Source organism: Pelobates fuscus, chromosome 3 (genome assembly GCF_036172605.1).
Source record: "Pelobates fuscus isolate aPelFus1 chromosome 3, aPelFus1.pri, whole genome shotgun sequence".
Taxonomy (NCBI): domain Eukaryota; kingdom Metazoa; phylum Chordata; class Amphibia; order Anura; family Pelobatidae; genus Pelobates; species Pelobates fuscus.
Genome location: NC_086319.1, coordinates 264,794,844 through 264,814,279, shown reverse-complemented (window position 1 = coordinate 264,814,279; position 19,436 = coordinate 264,794,844). Strand labels below are relative to the sequence as shown.

The 19,436-nt window shown below is 42.4% G+C and overlaps 1 protein-coding gene across 3 annotated transcripts in view; it reads left to right on the top strand.

Moving 5' to 3' along the window:
• Nucleotides 1-5,042: 5,042 nt before the first annotated feature.
• Nucleotides 5,043-19,436, top strand: part of DMTN (dematin actin binding protein) — a 79,667-nt gene continuing 65,273 nt past the window's right edge. The window contains exon 1 of one of the 3 annotated variants that reach the window (XM_063448487.1): nucleotides 5,043-5,218. The gene's annotated coding sequence lies outside the window, so the exon portion shown is untranslated. Of the gene's footprint in view, nucleotides 5,219-5,319; nucleotides 5,397-19,436 lie in introns of those variants that run through there. The other 2 variants (XM_063448485.1, XM_063448482.1) reach the window with 2 other exon arrangements.

Here is a 19,436-nt window from a genome sequence, read left to right as displayed (position 1 = left end):
CTATGACCTGCGTAACAGTTTAACCCTCTGTTGCTGTAGGTGTAATTCCATTTCTGGCAGCATCATTAGCCAACCTGGAAAAGTTCAGAGCAGGATAATATAAATAGTTCTATGTAGAGAACACTAGTCATTCACTGACACCCAGACAATGAGTAGCTGATTAGACTGACATCTGGAATTTACAGAAACCAGATGTCCTGGATGAATGGTATCTGCTTTCTGTAGAAGCCATAGACATGGCATGACCCAGGTAAGAGGGCAGACTGTTTCAAAACAGTCTGCCTCATTAATGGGAATGTTGCCAGGGTCCTTCTGGCAACAAACTGCAAAGAGAACTTTTGAGCTGCTATAGCAAACCAGAGATACCAGTCATAAAGTTATCTGCTAAATAAAATTTCATTTTGAATAATTAAAATGGCTTATTAAAATGTAAGTATAACACACAAACATCCAACCTTGATGTCTTCAGGTTAAAGGCACATACTGACTTTATTTTTGCATTCTGAGACCAACACTTCAGTCAGGGAAGATATGAATATCTCCAATAATAGGAAGACCAGTAAATCAAGACCTACAGACACTGCGCTCTAGTCCAAATGGGCCCCTAACCAATCTGCGATGGCACTAATGTAGTGGGGGGGCCCTGGTGCAGGAGTGGCAAAAGGTAGATCTGCAATGTTTTGCCAGCTGTTGATAGATCATGTGCTCATCCTTGCACGGTTCTGTGCGTGAATATAGGTGTACTCTAGTATGTGTATGTTTATAATACTGAGCAGCCTTGCATGCAGGGGTGTATGTGTAGTATTGTGTGTTTTGAATTCAGGTGTGTGTGTTTTCTGTGCCTTCCATTGGTGCAAAAAATGTTTGTTCCATATATGGCCATACAAACTGCAAAATTACCATTGTTAATGTTATATTTACTAAATACACTAACTGGGGGGTTTAAAACAACCTTTTGTTACTACACATACCAGTGGCTGCTCACTACTAAAACTTTGGGGATGGGGCCAGTAAATTATTGGGGGGCCTCCAACTGTGTTCATCAGGTAGGGCTAAGTTTTAATGACTAGTAGGCAGGTCACTATCCACCCACTCTACCCCTACCTGTGATCAGAAGGTGGCTACTAAATAATAAAACAAAGGGAAGAAAGGTCAAGGGTGGCGGCTATGAAATAGAAGACTAGAATTTCCCCAACAAGCTCCCATATATGGGTTGTAGATGGGTACTATTGCGTAGCTAAGGGGGGTATGGCTGTAGTGGGTGGAGGCTATTTAAGATGAAAATCAAGGGGGTTATGTCATTGTTCACCCCTCCGCAGTACCCACAGGTTTTGGAGGGGTATATGCCAGTAGTCCATCCTTCCCATGTGAGTGTCCATGCATTACCCTTCCTGAAGTTCCTTCCTAGCTCCTGTCCACTCATTAGGTAAATCCTTACCTTCCCCTCCTATAATAAGTGATGGGGTCCCTATTAACTGATTCCTCTCCTGCAACTGTCACAAAAGGTTTTAAAAAAAAAAAAAAAAATACTATTTAGCTAACCTACTTTTCTACCCTACCCTTTTTGTGTCATTTTACCCCACTCCCTCTAGCATGTAAGCTCATTGAGCAGGGCCCTCAACCCCTCTGTTCCTGTGGGACCAACTTGTCTGGTTATTGTAGTGGAATGGATGCTCTAGCTACACATTTATTCCCTTTTGTTTGGTTGTCCGTATTGCTCAGTTCGTTTACCAAATCAACTGTGTGGTCCCCTTGTTCTCACCTTCTAAACAACCAGCCACAAATTGCTTGTTAAGGACATTGTTTCCCCTGTGTGCCCACCATTTGTATAACCAAACGCACGTGTGCAAACAAATTGCGACCATTTTGTCTCCCGAACACAGGCAGCGGTATATGGTCATCGAGAGCGTGGAACTATTTTCGGCTCTATTCACCATAACCCAGGCAAGTAGTATATGTGGTTGTGATGCTTAATTAATTGAGCATCTACTAGAGCAGGGGTAGGCAATCTTTGGCGCTCCAGATGTTGTGGATTATATGTACCATAATGCTGGCAGAGCATCATGCAAGGCGTAGTCCAAAACATCTGGAGTGTGGAAGGTTGCCTACCCCTGTACTAGAGATATTGCATATTTCTCAGGGGAGATCATTATTAGCTTTATGTATAACAAATAATAGCAATGCATATCACAGATATTTCTTAAGTCAGTTGTTCCACTTTTAGATATCAACATTTTTGCATGGATAACCTTCTGTGAGCATAAACTTCATCCAGCTCTGGCAATGGACATCAAAGCAGGGGGATCAATTTCAGGAAACACCTGGAATTGGTGCGTCATTTATAAAACATGCTGTGTCCTATAAAACTGCAGTTTTGACTTATACCATGGACATTTCCTATAACAAGATAACAATCCTATTAATCTGCTGAAGGATTTTGAGTGGGGACATGGCCTTTGGTGTAACTGTTCCATTGGAGTCATGCATAACCAAACTGAAAGGTAAGTAGGGAAGGTAGAAAGAGTAATATTTTTATGCAAACCTATTAAAACTACAGATCATCTTTTATCTGTCTCATGGTTCCAAATTCTTCAAAACCTGATCCTATCGTGCTGTTTTACTCAATGTTTAAGTCACCTTGATAAGGCATAAGCAAGAGAAGTATCATTATTTATAGAGGAAACAGAAGTGAGGGATACTCTTTTAACCCCTTAAGGACCAAACTTCAGGAATAAAAGGGAATCATGACATGTCACACATTTAATGTGTCCTTAAGGGGTTAAGAAGATAAATCTGTGTATTTGTACATTTTTTCACTGTATGTTGCTTTTGTGTATAGAATGTATAAAATGTACATCCAGTTAATGCAAAATGTATTTTCTCGGGCGGTTGATCCCATTTATATGATATGACTTTTCTCTGGTCCGTGTTTCAGTCTATTGGACTATTAGCTCCAGTGTATATCCCATTTATAAAATATTCATTTTCTCTGGACCAATTCTAAAAAACTGAGCTAAATACCAGTGAAAATGTGCATTTTATATATGGAATTTACACTGGACCCATTCAATGAAATAAGAAAAGTCTGTGAATGCCATTTACACAGTATGACTATAACCACATTTATGGACATGGCCTCTTCTTTGAGCTATATATTTGATGATAGGATGGATCCAATGTATATTGATATAATAGGACCTATCTGTGGACAGCATCTCATGTTGTTGTTAAATGTTGGTTTGGTGATATACTGCACAGTAGGTCTGTATTTTCTATGTATGTCACTAAAAATGAGAGAGGTTGGCATGCACAGATTGAAGCTTTGTCACTATACACTCTCCCCCTCCCATCAGCTTTCTCGTTCTCTCTCTGGTATTTGCTGACACGGTACATCCTAACCTGCAAATTCTGTGTAGTATTGTTTTGTTTTGTTTTTTACTTTTTTTTTTTTTTTTTTTTGCCTGTTTACCCTTTCCCATCCATTTATGCCATGGCTGGGCTTCGTTTTCCCAGATATTCTACGAGAAGAGCTTAATAACATCTGTAACAGAAATATGTTTTGATCTTGCCTTAGAGAATATCTAATGTCAGAGACAGCGTGTAGACAGGTCTGCAGAGAAGAATTCTCCATTGTATATGTAGAAATTAGAAAGGTTTTACAAGAAAAAGTCATGCTTGACAGGAAATGTGTGTTGTTTGCATTGCAATTATAGGCAGACATTAATAAATGAGAAAAAAAACATGTTAATTGTCTGCAAGAGAATTACATTCTTGCACCTCATTTAGGTTTGATCGTTTAAAATTTTCTTCATAAAACCCCTCTGCGGGATGAATTGTACTTAGTCAATTAGATTTAGATGTAATGGACAGATTTTTCCCGGAATATCATTGTGTGGTTTTTTGTTTTTTTTTAATAGCTGCCATAGAATTCTGCTTATAGTGTGGCAAACTCCTCAAACAGATGCCTTCAACTGATTTTCCAGTGTTCGGAATTGTAACCTTTGAGGTGAGAATAAGACCTTCAAGCTGACACCTAGAGCCCACCATCAGGATTCACGGAACAAATTCTTGACCCTGGTGATGCTTTAAGGACTCTGAAGGAGGATGAGGAGAATCCACATCTATTGTACCAGATTGTCTTTTCTAAACATCCCCCACATCCCCTGCACAGCTACAGGGTGGATGGAGAGGTCATGAAAACGTCCCAATCCTCCATCCAAGGCTGAGAGAAGGGGCATAAGTACCAGTCAGATAGAATATCTGGGCCTGAGATTGCATTCAGAATCGAGTGGAGAACTAGGAAGACAAGTTAGAGTTTTGAAAGCACAGGTATGAAGAAAGGACACAGGTATTTTTGACGCATGCACAAAATACTGCAGCGGGAATGAAAAGAACTCCAAATTACACAGATCTTCACTGTTCAGATTACTCATGAACCTAAGTACAGTGCACATTGACATCCATGTGCAACAGAGAAACCGTGGAACTAAAATAACTTGCAGATGTATAATGAAACCTAAATGAGGGGTTGATGTGGTAATACAATGCATGTATTAAGATCTAGAATTTCTGTAATGAAAAGGGGCTTGTTGACAGGGATCTACAGACAGGAGCCTGTTGTCAGTGGCCTACCAGCAAGGGCTTATTAACAGTTAGTTAAGGATGCTAGTGATGCTTGCATACTATTAAAGAATTAACAAACAAAAGTAGGAGATTTTCAAATACTATGAATTCAAGGTGAAACATTTGAAAGTATAATTCTGCGACTATTGTATGCACTGGAAACGCATGGAGGGCTACCTGTTTGCTGCAGGAAAATGTTCGCTGTCATTGTTTTGCAGTTATGTTCTACAAGCAAGTATAAAGACTGCTGTAACATCTGTAATTTAGCAGACACAGGTGTAGTAATGTAATGAAAGCAGACAACCAGAGACACCCGACACAACAGCTGGTAACGGCAGACAGTGAAGGAGTGGCTGGTTATCATCTGCAGGCAGGGTGGGCTAGTAATGCTCTGCAGGCAAGGACTGTATGTAATAGTCTGCAGGCTAAGAGGATGGAATGCTGCTGTGCTGCAGGGAGGGGTTGATGATGCTCTGCAGGCAGGGAGGGGACCATCTATCTCCCTGGCGATGCTGAGGATTAACTGTTACCATGGTTACGAGAGTCAGGAGGAGCAGATGATGCTGACACTGTCTGTACAGCACAGGATCCAACGGTAACGCAACGGAGGGGGGCAATCACTGAGGAGTGTAGGGGGGCAGGGGCATGGTGGGGAGAGGTAGAAGAGACTGCAGGGTGTGTAAGGGGGGGGGAAGGGGTAGTATAGGGGAGGAGGAGTATCAGTGACTGTGCATCTTGTGACTGCGTAACAGGGACCTGGGCCTGGTTATTGTGTAGGTATATATAGGTGTACGCACAGTATATGTATCCCTAACAGTGTGTGTGTGTATGTATACATATAGATATACACACACACATAAATGGCACTAAGACAAGATTTTTCTTTGATTGCAGTAATGTAGATGTGCTAGTGCTTTAAATTATATTTAGTGTTTTGCTATTGTACATGTGTTTGATATCAGTTTGTTGTGTAAGTACCACTGTATATGACATGTGCATGCAGTCTGTGATTATGTTCTGTATTTGTGTGTTAATATTTGTCCATGTGACATTAGAAATTTAATTAGTCAAAAAAAGGAATGTGTTAAAATATTATGTGGCCTGTAGTTAGTGATTATGGCCAATGAGATGATAATTAACATCAGCTAGAATGTGTGATTGGTTAGATAAGTTGCTTTGACTTTAATCATAACCTCAGAAACATTAAACTTTTTTGCATGTGCATGTATGGGCGTTATATATACTATATATTGTGGCTACGGTTGTATCTAGATAGAAACTGTCCAACTTTCCCATGAGACTGTTCCAACTTTCCCATAAGTATATATATATGCGTGTGGGCCTGGTCCTTTAAAAATTAAATTTAAATCTAAGAAATAATAATAATAATTAGGTAGCATGTGAGACCAGTAAATAATAGAAAACTGCAAATTTTAAGGAATTCACTAAGAAATTAGTGAATTGGAAAAAGTCCCCAGTAATTTCCCGAAATATAATAACCCTTTTAGTCTGTGTTAATATCTCACACCAAATCCTTCATTTTGACTAAATATGTCCCACCTTAGACTAATAGTTGTTGTTGGGATACAACTACAATAACTGGCAGCTGTTATTGTATTCCCCCCAAAAAAATGTAAACCCAAAGCTTGGGTTTATCTATGGAAAATTGTATTTTTTTTTTTATATCAAAATACCAGAGTACTGAGCTACATGCTTGTGTGTCAATTCTATCAGGGTAAACCTATACCTCTGTGTGGATACTGCTTTCAGTGTACATTGCTGTTATGTATATGTTTTATTTACATACAGAATATGTATTATGTACATATGTACAGAGTCATAATTAATTGGCTTTTCCTTGATTGAAAATATAGGTGATGGGAAAGGTTAAAATGTGTGAATCTTATGTGTTTCAATCTTAACACACAAGGTCACTGTGTGATATTCCTCTAAACCTGTTATATGGTTTATTATTTATTTCAATCATGTATAAGAATTGAAAAGAGAAGATAAAACTGGTGTTTAAATGTGGCTGTTTGAATCTATATTGTAACTATATAGTTGACTTTGACATTGCGAATTTGTGAGAACTATATTTTTTGAAAACTACTATTCCCATGACAATCATCCAGTCAATGATGGTAAATGTATTTCACATGTATGATGCTAAGGCCATGAATGATGTCAACATTTTAATGAGTAGGTTCCAGGAACAGTTACACTGAGAATGTATGAAATATGTATGGATTTTCAGACTGCACTGGACACAGACAGATAGTCCTGCACTAGCTTCATAGCGGTCATGGCAATGGTGGAGAGAACACTCAAGGTACAAACACCACTTAAGGGCATTTGATTTCTATTTATCCTCATATTCAATCAGCAAAACATGATTTGAATGTGTTCAAACATACACGGTATATGAGTCAAATGCACTTGGTGATGTTGTGCCCAGAATGTTCCTTTGAGCATATTTAATTCATGTGTGGTACTTTGTGCGAGTTACAGTATCTTAATGTTCTTCCTCTGTAATCTGAGGCTTGAACTGGTGCCTGTGCAAATCCATTTAATAAGTGCATTACCGATGTAACCGAAATTGATATGCAGTTTATGTTAGCATATTATTTGTGGATATCCCTACCTTTCATTAATCTTTGTCAATCTTTCTTTTATTATGGCATTTGAGTCACAGGGTACAGAATAAAGATAGGAGTTATTGCAAGGTAATCCAAAATAAAGGCAGTCGCGTGATTTGGAGTACACTTCCCAGAAAGACTGCCACATTTTTATAATAAGTGAACATAATAAGGCAAGCTAGATTTAACAGTAGCGTAAGAATATTTAAAGATTACTTAAACTGCGCTTTTTATAAGACAGATATAGGAAATAAAACATGCTAAGTGTTAAACTTACATGCTAAGTGTTAAACAAGTACGATTAGACATACTGGTAGACTGAGTAAGTAGTTAGCAGACTATGCACAAGTTAACCCGCTAAAGTCGTAGTAGGAAGAGTGTCACATTGTGCAAGCTAAGTATGCATAACTAATAGACACGTTACAACAAGCATGTCAAACTCAAAGTCTAGCATGGGCCACATGAACAAGGTTTAAGTTTAGGTGGGCCGCAAAAAAAATCTTAAATTTTCATAAAAACTTAGGTTTGTTTTGAAAAGTACAGTATAAAAAAGCCCCCAGCATCCCCCTCTACTAAACCACAGCACCCCCCTCTACTAAATCCCAGTCCTCCCCCTCTACTAAATCTACTAAATCCCAGCACTCCACTCACATTGCCGCTGCCAGTATGCGACTCTGGAGTCCGGCCTCTGGTATACCCCCAATGGCGCTGTCCGCACCCTCTGCCAAATCTGATGCTCCCGCTACTTGTTGAAACCCTGTGAAGGTGGAGCACGTCGATGTCATGTCGGAATGTGACGTGGCGTTGCGTGCCTCCATGCCCCTCCAGGTACTCCACTGTCCAGTCGCAGCCAATGCAACACTGACCCACACACACACTCACTGACAGACACACTCACTAACAGACACACACAGACAGGCACCGACACTCACTGACACACACTCATTGACACACACACAGACACACACACACACACACACACACACTCACTGACAGACACAGACAGACAGACACAAACAGACTCACAGACAGACACACGGGGACACACACTGAGAGACACACATTTACACATTCTTGCACACACATAATTTTCTTTGTTGCTCCCTACCTTTGGGAGCCAATGTGGGATCTTCTATCTGCTCCTCACTGCTTCCTCGCGCGGTTTAGTGATGCTGGGTGCCGGAATATGACGCCATATTCCGGCGCCTGGCTTCACTACAGACGGTGCTCGCAAGGGAGCAATGAGGAGCTGGAACACTGAGCTCCCTCGCTGGCCCTACTCCCCGGCCGGGTACATTTTAGCAGAGTAGGCACCTGCAATGTGGGGAAAGCAGATGCCTACTCTGCTTTAAAAACAAGGCATGAACTTGCAGCTCGCCGGGCCGCAAAGATGCCAATTGTGGGCTGCGAGGTTAACACGCTTGCCTTACAAGATAAGCAAGTAAATGTTATAGTTAGGCTGTGGGTGTTTGCCCAGGTGCTATTGCCGCCAAACGCAGTTGGTATATCGAATGGGTGTAGAAGGCAGACCCATATGGGTTACATGCTAATATCCACCTAGGTGGCTAATGTGTGGCCCTGCCGTGGCTCCTGTGTAATTATATATGCATATGACAAACAAGACTTAAAACCAACTTATATAGATAAAATGAAATTTAGAATAAAGGAAAACTGTAAAGGAAAATAAAGGAATGTGGGCACCTGCAGCCTATGGTGACAACCTTGAGACCCCATAGTCCCGCTTATATGCTGTGCGTGTGGCACAGGGATCGGCACACTATATGAGGTGTGCATGTGCTGGTTTGTGAAGTACCCTAATGCTGCCATGTTCGGCGTAAATAGGTTAACTTGTGTGTGGATTTTATGATTGTGGTGATAGTTTCCCAACAGGGCAGACTGTGGGTAGTATGTGTCACTGAGGCTGAGAAAGAAAGGGTCCACATAAGTGCAATTAAATAATAGTGGTAGCGTTCAAGTCTGCTTTAGTGGGTCAGTCTGTATGCCATTGTATCAGCTGATTCCTCTGCAGGGCATAGTAAGAGCAGGCATCTGTGGGTTTTGGAGGGTGGAGAGGAGTTTTGGGTGGTGGGGAGCTTCTCCACAGCTCCAGGCCTTGTGTGAGATCGACATAGTTACATAGTTACATAGCTGAACAGAGACTTGCGTCCATCAAGTTCAGCCTTCCTCACATTTGCTTTTGCTGTTGATCCAAAAGAAGGCAAAAACCCCAGTTTGAAGCGCTTCCAATTTTGCGCCAAACTAGGAAAAAATTCCTTCTTGACCCCAAAATAGCAGTCCGATGTCTCCTTGGATCAAGCAGCTATTACCCCACTAGTTACAAATTATATCCCTGTATGTTCTGTTTTTGCAAGTATTTATCAAATTGCAGTTTAAACATCTGTATAGACTCTGACAAAACCACCTCTTCAGGCAATGAATTCCATATCAGTATTGCTCTTACTGTAAAAAAACCTTTTCTTTGCCTTAGATGAAATCTCCTTTCTTCAAGCCTAAATGTGTGACCTCGTGTCCTATGTATAGCCCTGTTTAGGAAAAGATTTCCAGATAATGATTTGTACTGGCCCCGAATATATTTGTATAATGTTATCATATCCCCTCTCAGGTGCCGTCAGGACCGGTGCTAGGATTTTTAGTTACACAGGCGAAGATGCATTTTGGTGCCCCCCACCCTCGTTTAAAATAAGGTTCATACAAACACAGAAATAATCATACAGAGACATACAGACACAGACAGAGACATACATGCAGGCATATAGACATACATACAGAGGCATACCGTCATACAGACACATACATACATACATACATACATACATAGACATACAGAAACATACATACAGAGACATCCAGGCATACAGACACATACATACATACAGGCATACAAAGACATACACGCATACAGAGACATACCGTCATACAGACACATACATATATACAGGTATACAGAGACATACAGGCATACAGACACATACGTACAAAGACATACAGGCATACAGACACATACATTTGTACATACAGAGACATACAGGCATACGGACACATACATTTGTACATACAGAGACATACAGGCATACAGAAACATACAGACACATACATGCATACAGAAACATACATACAAAGACATACAGGCATACAGAGACATACATACATACATAGACATACACAATTACATACTTACATCAGTTCAATCTTGTCCCCTGGATGCATGCTGTCTGGCTCCTTGGAGTCCTGTCCTGCAGCCCAGCCCCATCACAGGGCGCCAGCCGCGCTGTGTGGTACACAGGGAGCAGGGATATGATGTCATTCATATCCTCGCCCCCTCCACACAGCCTGCGGCAGACACCAGGGTAGGTGCAGTGGCGTACACATGACCCATGGGGCCCCAGTGCGCAAATTGATCCGTGCCCCCCCCCTCGCGCTTACTCTGCGCGGGCCGGGGCCACAACTCATGGCGGCGGGCACCTGGTCGCAGGGGTTGCAGGGCTGTGACCCCTGCGACCGCGGTATGTACGCCAGTGCATGCAGATGCACACACAATTAAAGGACCACTACAGACACCCAGATCACATCAGCTCAATGAAGTGGTCTGCGTGTCAAGTCCCTCTAGTTTTAACCCTGCAGCTGAAAACATAGCAGTTTCAGAGAAACTGCTATGTTTCACCGAGCGTTAATCCAGCCTCTAGTGGATGTCTCACTGACAGCCGCTAGAGGAGCTTCCGCTATTCTAAAACACTGAACGTCCATAGGAAAGCATTGAGTAATGCTTTCCTATGGGCGGTTTGAATGCGTGCGCGGCAAGAGCATTCGGAGCTGAGAGGCAGAGGGATCCCCAGCGCCAAGGGAGTCCGGCGCTAGAGAAAGGTAAGTGCTGAGGACACACACACACTCTCACGAACAGATGCATACACACCAGCTAACAGACACACACATTTACTGACAGACACACTCAGCGACAGACATACATACACACTCACTTACAAAACATACACTCTCACTGACAAACACACACTCACTAACAGACATCAAACAGACTCACTAATACACACACAAACACACTCAGTAAGAGACACACAGTAACACACTTACTGACACTCACTAGCAGACACAATCACTGACACTCACTAGCAGACACACTCACTGACACACTAGCAGACACACACTGACACTCACTAGCAGACACACACTGACACTCACTAGCAGACACACACTGACACTCACAGACACACTCACTGACACTAGCAGACACACTCACTGACACTAGCAGACACACTCACTGACACTAGCAGACACACTCACTGACACTCACTAGCAGACACACACACTGACACTCACTAGCAGACACACTCACTAGCAGACACACTCACTGACACTCACTAGCAGACACACACACTGACACTCACTAGCAGACATACACACTGACACTCACTAGCAGACACACACAAACACACACACACACACTAACACTCACACTAACACATGTTTTTTTTTAAATTTAATCCCCCAGCCTCCTTACCTTTTTGGAGTGCTGAAGGGATTCCCTGGGGTCCAGTGGTGCTGCTGGGCTCCTGGGCTCCTTGGCTGGCTCCCTGGCTGGCTCCCTGGCTGGCTGGCTCCCTGGCTGGCTTGCTCCCAGGCTGGCTGGCTCCCGGGCTGGCTCCCGGGCTGGCTGGCTGGCTCCCGGGCGGGCGGGCGCGAGGGAGCACTCTCCCATGTGTGCTTCCTCTTCAGCTCCCTCGCGCACCGCATCTTCCGGCTCCGGTATCAGTATGCGGCGCGCGAGGGAGCTGAAGAGGAAGCACACATGGGAGAGTGCTCCCTCGCGCGCCCGCAGAACCGGGCGCTCGGCCACGCTACAATAGGTTGTCGGTTGGAGGGGAGCGCAGTGCGCTTCCCTCCTTCCGGTCAGCCGGATTTTGCGCCCCCAGGGCCGGTGCGCCCTAAGGCGGCCGCCTGGGCCGCCTTATGGTAGCGCCGGCCCTGGGTGCCGTTTTTCCAAACTGAAGAGATTAAAATGTTTTAACCTTTCTCCATAACTAAAATGTTCCATTCCTTTTAGCAGTTTTGTAGCTTGTCTCTGCACTTTTTCTAGTGCCATGAAATCTTTCTTTAGAACAGGTGCCCAAAATTGCACAGCATATTCAAGGTGTGGTCTTACCAGCGATTTATAAAGAGGCTAAATTATATTTTCATCTCGAGAATTTATGCCCCTATTTATACATGACAAAACCTTACTGGCCTTAGCAACGGCAGATTGACATTGCATATTGCTACCTAATTTGTTGTCTATAAAATTCCCAAATCCTTCTCGTGTGTGGTTATCCCTAGTTCTCTACCATTTAGGATGTAAATTGCTTGTGCATTCTTAACCCCGAAGTGCATAACTTTGCATTTTTCTACGTTAAATTTCATCTGCCATTTTAGTGCCAAGTCCCCCAATCTATCCAAATCCCTCTGCAGCAAGGCAATATCCTGCTCACATTTTATTACTTTACAAAGTTTTGTGTCATCTGCAAACACTGATACATGGCTTTCAATGCCCATTTCAAGATCATTTATAAATATGTTAAATAGAAGCGGTCCTAAAAAAGAACCCTGAGGGACAGCAATTACCACTTTAGTCCAGCTTGAAAATTTACCATTTATGACAACTCGCTGTACTCTATCCTTAAGCCAATGCTCTACCCAAGAACAAGAATATTCATCTAGACCAATTTCTTTTAGTTTGAAGACTAACCTATTGTGAGGAACCATATCAAATGCCTTGGCAAAATCCAAGTAGATCACATTCACTGCAACACCCTGATCTATATTTCTACTTACTTCTTCGTAGAATGCAATTAGGTTAGTTTGACCTGACCTATGTTTCATAAAACCATGCTGATTATTGCTAATAACACAGTTCTTTCCAATGAATTCCTGAATATTATCCCTTAATAGCCGTTCAAATACTTTCCCAGTCACAGAAGTTAAGCTCACAGGTCTATAATTTCCAGGCAAGGATTTTGAACCCTTTTTAAATATAGGAACAACATCTGCCTTCCTCCAATCCTTCGGTACAATACCTGAAACAAAAGAATCTTGAAAAATTAAATACAGAGGTTCACTTATTTCCCCACTTAGCTCCTTAAGTACTCGTGGGTGGATACCGTCAGGCCCCGGAGTTTTATTTACATTAATTTTCTTTAATAGCTGTAGCACCTTGTCTCGAGTTATCCAATCACAAGTTATCTGCAAGTTTGTTGCAGCAATCATATGCATATCTCTTGCCATAGGATCCTCATTAATATCATATTAAAATTTCTGCCTTTTCCTGGTCTTCATTGACTAACAGACCCATCTCTGTTTTCAGTGTACCTACACTTTCATTTTTTGTTTTTTTTTAATGAAAGGAACACTATAGTCACCTAAATTACTTTAGCTAAATAAAGCAGTTTTAGTGTATAGATCATTCCCCTGCAATTTCACTGCTCAATTCACTGTCATTTAGGAGTTATTTATTTATTTTTTTAATTCTTTATTTTATTTTATTTTTGTAGTGCTCAGATTGACAAACATGCTTATATCGCCACGACAGCAGATACAAGGTGATGGCATAACAGAGAATAAACAGTTTCATGGCGAACATTATAGAAATAAAAGTACAGAGTCACAGCGTGTTACCCAAATAGATACCAAAAAACTCAAATACCCGTGTGGTAACCTCTCTATTCACACAGATAATCACAGAAAGTCATATACATACAATGGGTGGAATGATTCGGTTCAGGGTAAAAGATGGTGATATGGAGGCAGATGGGATAACTGTGGAGGTAAAATAGTATACAAGCACCTAGTCATAGGCGTGCGCACGGGGTGTGCCGGGTGTGCCTGGGCACACCCTAATCCCCGTGGCACGCCTATGGATTGAGTCCTGCAGGAACGGAGTTCCTGCACTTTTTTTGTGCAGGAACGCCGTTCCTGCAGGCACTCAGCGCCCCCCTTCCTCCCCCCATGTCCCCCCTGTCATGGATGGGAGGGGGGGGGCGGCAAGAGGTTATGGAACCCCCCCCCCGGTCGGCTCTCTCAATATCAGCCGCGGCGAGGGAGCTGTGAGCTTTCTGCTCCCTCTCGCCGCGCGCTGCTTGCTGATGCTGGGAGCCGGAATATGACGTCATATTCCGGCTCCCAGCTACAGCAAACAGCCCGCGCGGCGAGAGGAAGCAGAGAGCACACAGCTCCCTCGCCGCGGCTGATATGGAGAGAGCCGCCCGACCCACTGGACACCAGGGACAAGTCCACGCCAGCACTCCAGGTAGGGAGGCTGGGTGGACATTTTTTTAATTAAAAAAATAATAATTTGTGTGTGTGTGACTGTGTGTGTGTGTCTGTGATTGTGTTTGTGTGTGTGTCTGTGTGTGTGTGTGTGTCTGTTTGTGTGTGTGTGTGTGTCTGTTTGTGTGTGTGTGTGTGAATGTGTGTGTGTGTGTGTGTGTCTGTGAATGTGTGTGTGTCTGTGAATGTGTGTGTGTGAGTGTATGTGTGTATGTGTATCTGTGAATGTGTGTCTGTGAATGTGTGTCAGTGTATGTGAATATGTGTGTCTGTGAATGTGTGTGTCTATGAATGTATGAGTGTGTGTGTGTCTGTGAGTGTATGTGTGTGTGTTTGAGTATGCGTGTCAGTGTGTGTATATATATATATATATATATATATATATATATACACACATATACATACACACACTGGAGTGTATATTATTTTTTGGGGGGGTGGGAATCTTGGTTCCCACACTTTATTCCCCAGGACTTTATTCTCCCCTGTCGGCTCACACAGAACCGGCGCTGAGTGTCGGCTCTGCTCTAAGCCTCCATGGGCCAGCGGGGAGATCAAAGATCTACCTCACCGGCCCACAGCAGCATGAAGGGAGGCAGGAGAGGACCCGGGGAGCTCTAGACAGCAGCTCCGCCAGGTTCCTCTGGCGAGATCTGAGCGTTGCCGCGGCAACGCTCAGATCTCACGAGAGTTAACTCTAGTCCCGCAGGCTAGAGTTCACTCTCCACTGGACCACCAGGGATGGCACATGGCAGCAAGGATCCCCCCTCCCTACATAAGGTAAGAAGGGAGGGGGGATATTTACTAATCTGCCCCCACCTCCACAATCTGTCCAAACATACAGCACACACACACACATACAGCACCCACACACAAAAAGCACCTACAGACATACAGCACTCTCACACAAACAGCACACACACAGCACCCTCACACATACAGTACACATACAGCACCCTCACACACACAGCACACTAACAACACCCTCGCAAACACACACACACACACAGCACCATCACACACACATCACACAAACAGCACCCTCACACACACAGCACCCTCACACAGCACACTAACAGGACCCTAACACACACACACACACAAACACCCTCACACACAAACAGCACCCACACACACACACACACACACAAACACCCTCACCCACATAGCACACTACCAGCACCCTCACACATACACACACACAGCAGCACCCTTACACACAGCACACTAACAGCACACACACACACACACACAGCAGTGTATGTATATATGTGTGTGTGTGTATATATATATATACATATACATGCGGCGTGTGTTTGTGCTTTAGGGTGCACACCCTAATGCAATAGGCTGCGCACGCCTATGCACCTAGTGCAATATTGTACTGTATAATAGTAATTCAGCGTAAAATGTGTAATTCAGTACTCACAAGAAGGGAGCCAATTGGAAATGGCTCAGTCCAAACGCCTGTGGGATAGTTAGAAGGGATCCCACTCCCTTCCAAAGTGCAGGTAGTGCTTCACAGATCTCAAAAAGGAATGTCCACACCAATACAGAATTGGGGACTAAATCCTTTTAATGATGAAGTAAAAAGTAGATGTACAGCAGTATAAAATAAAATAAAACAAAAACAACAAACTTGATAAAATCCACTAAAACTGTGGTAAAGTAAATAAGTCCACTACCTAGGGTAGGTGAGCGCCATGCGCGTTGCTGGAGCTTCTCCCAGAAATTGTGGAATAGGGCATCCAGACGCTGCATAAGGTCTGTGCCGCGGTCTGAGCCCTGCTCAGGGGTTGAAGGCTGAGGTAGCAGTTGCCGCGGATTCTCCGCCGCCATGTTTGCTGAGCCACGTGTCTCCCCCTTACCAGCCATTCTGCAGGCCTCGGTCACCGCAGCTTGGGATCTCGGGTAGATATTTCTTCGAGTAGGGTGTCCAAAGGTGCCCCCCGAGAATCCCCGTTCAATAGTGCCCTATTAGAGTGGATCTGTGCCGAGTTTATTGGGTAAATTCCCCGAAAACAGGCAGAAAGTGCAGGAGCTCAGTTCTGGCACGTCCACTCGGCTTGGCAGCTAGACTCCGCCCCCCGTCATTTAGGAGTTAAATCACTTTGTTTCTGTTTATGCAGCCCTAGCCACACCTCCACTGGCTATGATTGACAGAGCCTGCATGAAAAAAAAAAAACTGGTTTCACTTTCAAACAAATGTAATTTACCTTAAATAATTGTATCTCAATCTCTAAATTGAACTTTAATCACATACAGGAGACTCTTGCAGGGTCTAGCAAGCTATTAACATAGCAGGGGATAAGCAAATCTTAATTAAACAGAACTTGCAATAAAGAAAGCCTAAATAGGGCTCTCTTTACAAGAAGTGTTTATGGAAGGCTGTGCAAGTCACATGCAGGGAGGTGTGACTAGGGTTCATAAACAAAGGAATTTAACTCCTAAATGGCAGAGGATTGAGCAGTGAGGCTGCAGGGGCATGTTCTATACACCAAAACTGCTTCATTAAGCTAAAGTTGTTCAGGTGACTATAGTGTCCCTTTAATGAGGGATTTTCATTTACTGCATTTTTATGATCTCTCTACTTCAGATTTTATACATACTAAGGGAATTCCCACCAAATCCTTATATATAAGTTAGTATGAAACATATATTTTATTCTATTTGTTGAATGTTCTTTTGTCATTTTTTGATCATAAGGAATCTGGTGATATAAGACAATAGAGTTCACCATTAAGTTCATATGTGGTGGTATCCTCTTATATAATTAGGGTGACTGTTCTGCTCACCCATTATTTATTATATGGATTAAAAACCACCATCCTGAATAAACAGAAGGTGTACTTCCTTGCCGTAATTGCACCAGGACTTTTACTCCTTTAAACTAGTTTATTATTACTGCCCTACTTCTTCTTGCTGTAATTAATCGAGTGGAAATTTTAAATGAATGGTTATACCGTCACTATCTGACAGGATTACACCATCTCCCTCAAATATGGCAAGTCTACTTCATGAGGGTACCATCTAATTGGTCGTCTTGTTCTTTGATTACAAGCGCGATCACGGCCAATTAGAATTAAGACAGTACGATCTGATTGTTTAGTCAAGACGTTTCTGCAACCATCTAATGAATACATACAATGGACAGTAATATGCTGGTAGCCAGATAGTTATGGCAACTTCATCTCTTTTTCGAGTTAGTCTCACTGTACGGTTGATGTGGACAGTGACAGTTACGTCACTATACCACTCCCCCTGAATGCGGTGAGTCCTCTCCGTTCCCCACGTGGGTATTGAGCGGCTATGACTGGTCACTACGCCCCTTACTCATAGAACAACCAATCAGAACAAGGGAGATATTTCTGACCAATCACAAGACGAATAATACGTCATAGCAATTACCCACGTGACGAATTCACACCGGCTAACGATTTACAGGCAGATTGCTACACAGTATATAAATGGATACTGTGTCACATTTAAGTTCATTACTCCTGACGACGGAGTGTTAGTATGTACGTGTTAGTGTGTACTTGAAAAAAAATTTGGGGTTGGTTTTGCATTCTTTGGCTACTAGTTTAGCCACTTTAATTGCCTTTTTGCAAGTATTATTGGCTTCCTTATATATTATATAGGATGCCTCTGATTTGTCCAATTTAAATGCTTTAAAAGCCATTTTCTTATTTTTAATCTCTTGTTTTACTTCTCTACTAAGCCACATTGTTTTTAATTTGTTTCTTTTATATTTATTACCCAATGGTACATACTGTGAAATGTACCTTTCTAATATTTGTTTGAATAGTTTCCATTTATCCTCAGTGTTTTTATCACTAAGGAGTTTATGCCAGTCGATATGTTGTAGAGCTGCCCTAATCTTATTAAAATTGGCTTTTTTTAAATTATTCGTTTTAATATACCCCACATGCTTTTGCTTTTTTCAGTTTATTTCAAAAGTTACCATATTGTGATCACTATTTCCCAAATTCTCCCCTACTTGAATGTTGGTTAAAAGATTAACATTGTTTGTTATAACGATATCCAAACAAGCATCCTTTCTAGTTGGTGCTTGTACCAGTTGTGACATAAAGGTGTCATTTAACACATTCAAAAACCGGATTCCCCTAGCTGAAGTACTAGCCCCTCTATCCCAATTTATGTCCGGGTAATTAAAATCTCCAATAATTAACGTGTTACCCCGATTTGCAGCTTTACCAATTTGCTCTAACAGCAGTTCTTCCTCATTAATATTTACATTTGGTGGTTTATAACATATTCCAACCAATAACGTATTTCCCTTTGTTTGCCCCAAGCAGATATCTACCCATAAAGCTTCCACATTTTCCTCGTCACACTCCACATGCCTAAGATTTGACTTGAACTCATGTCTGACATACAAACATACCCCACCACCCTTCTTGTTTATCCTATCCCTCCTAAATAACGTGTACCCATTTAAGTTAACTGCCCAGTCATGTATCTCATCCCACCATGTTTCTGTTATGCCTATTATATCATATTGTTTAGTGTATGCTATTGCCTCTAGTTCCCCCATTTTGTTCCCCCAGTTCCCCCATTTTGTTATATAGGCTCCTTGCATTAGTAAGCATACATTTAATATACCATAATATAATTAATATTTAATATTACCATGAGACATTTGTACATTTTGTGAATTATCAATATTACATACCTCCTCTGTTCTGAGCTTCCCCCTCCCCCCATCTCCACCCCCTTTGATCTGAGCTAAAGCCCATCTCATTTCTATCCTATCTCAATTTTTCTAGATTGCTTTGACCCTCCCCCCCTACTACTAGTTTAAAATCTCCTCCAACCTTCTAG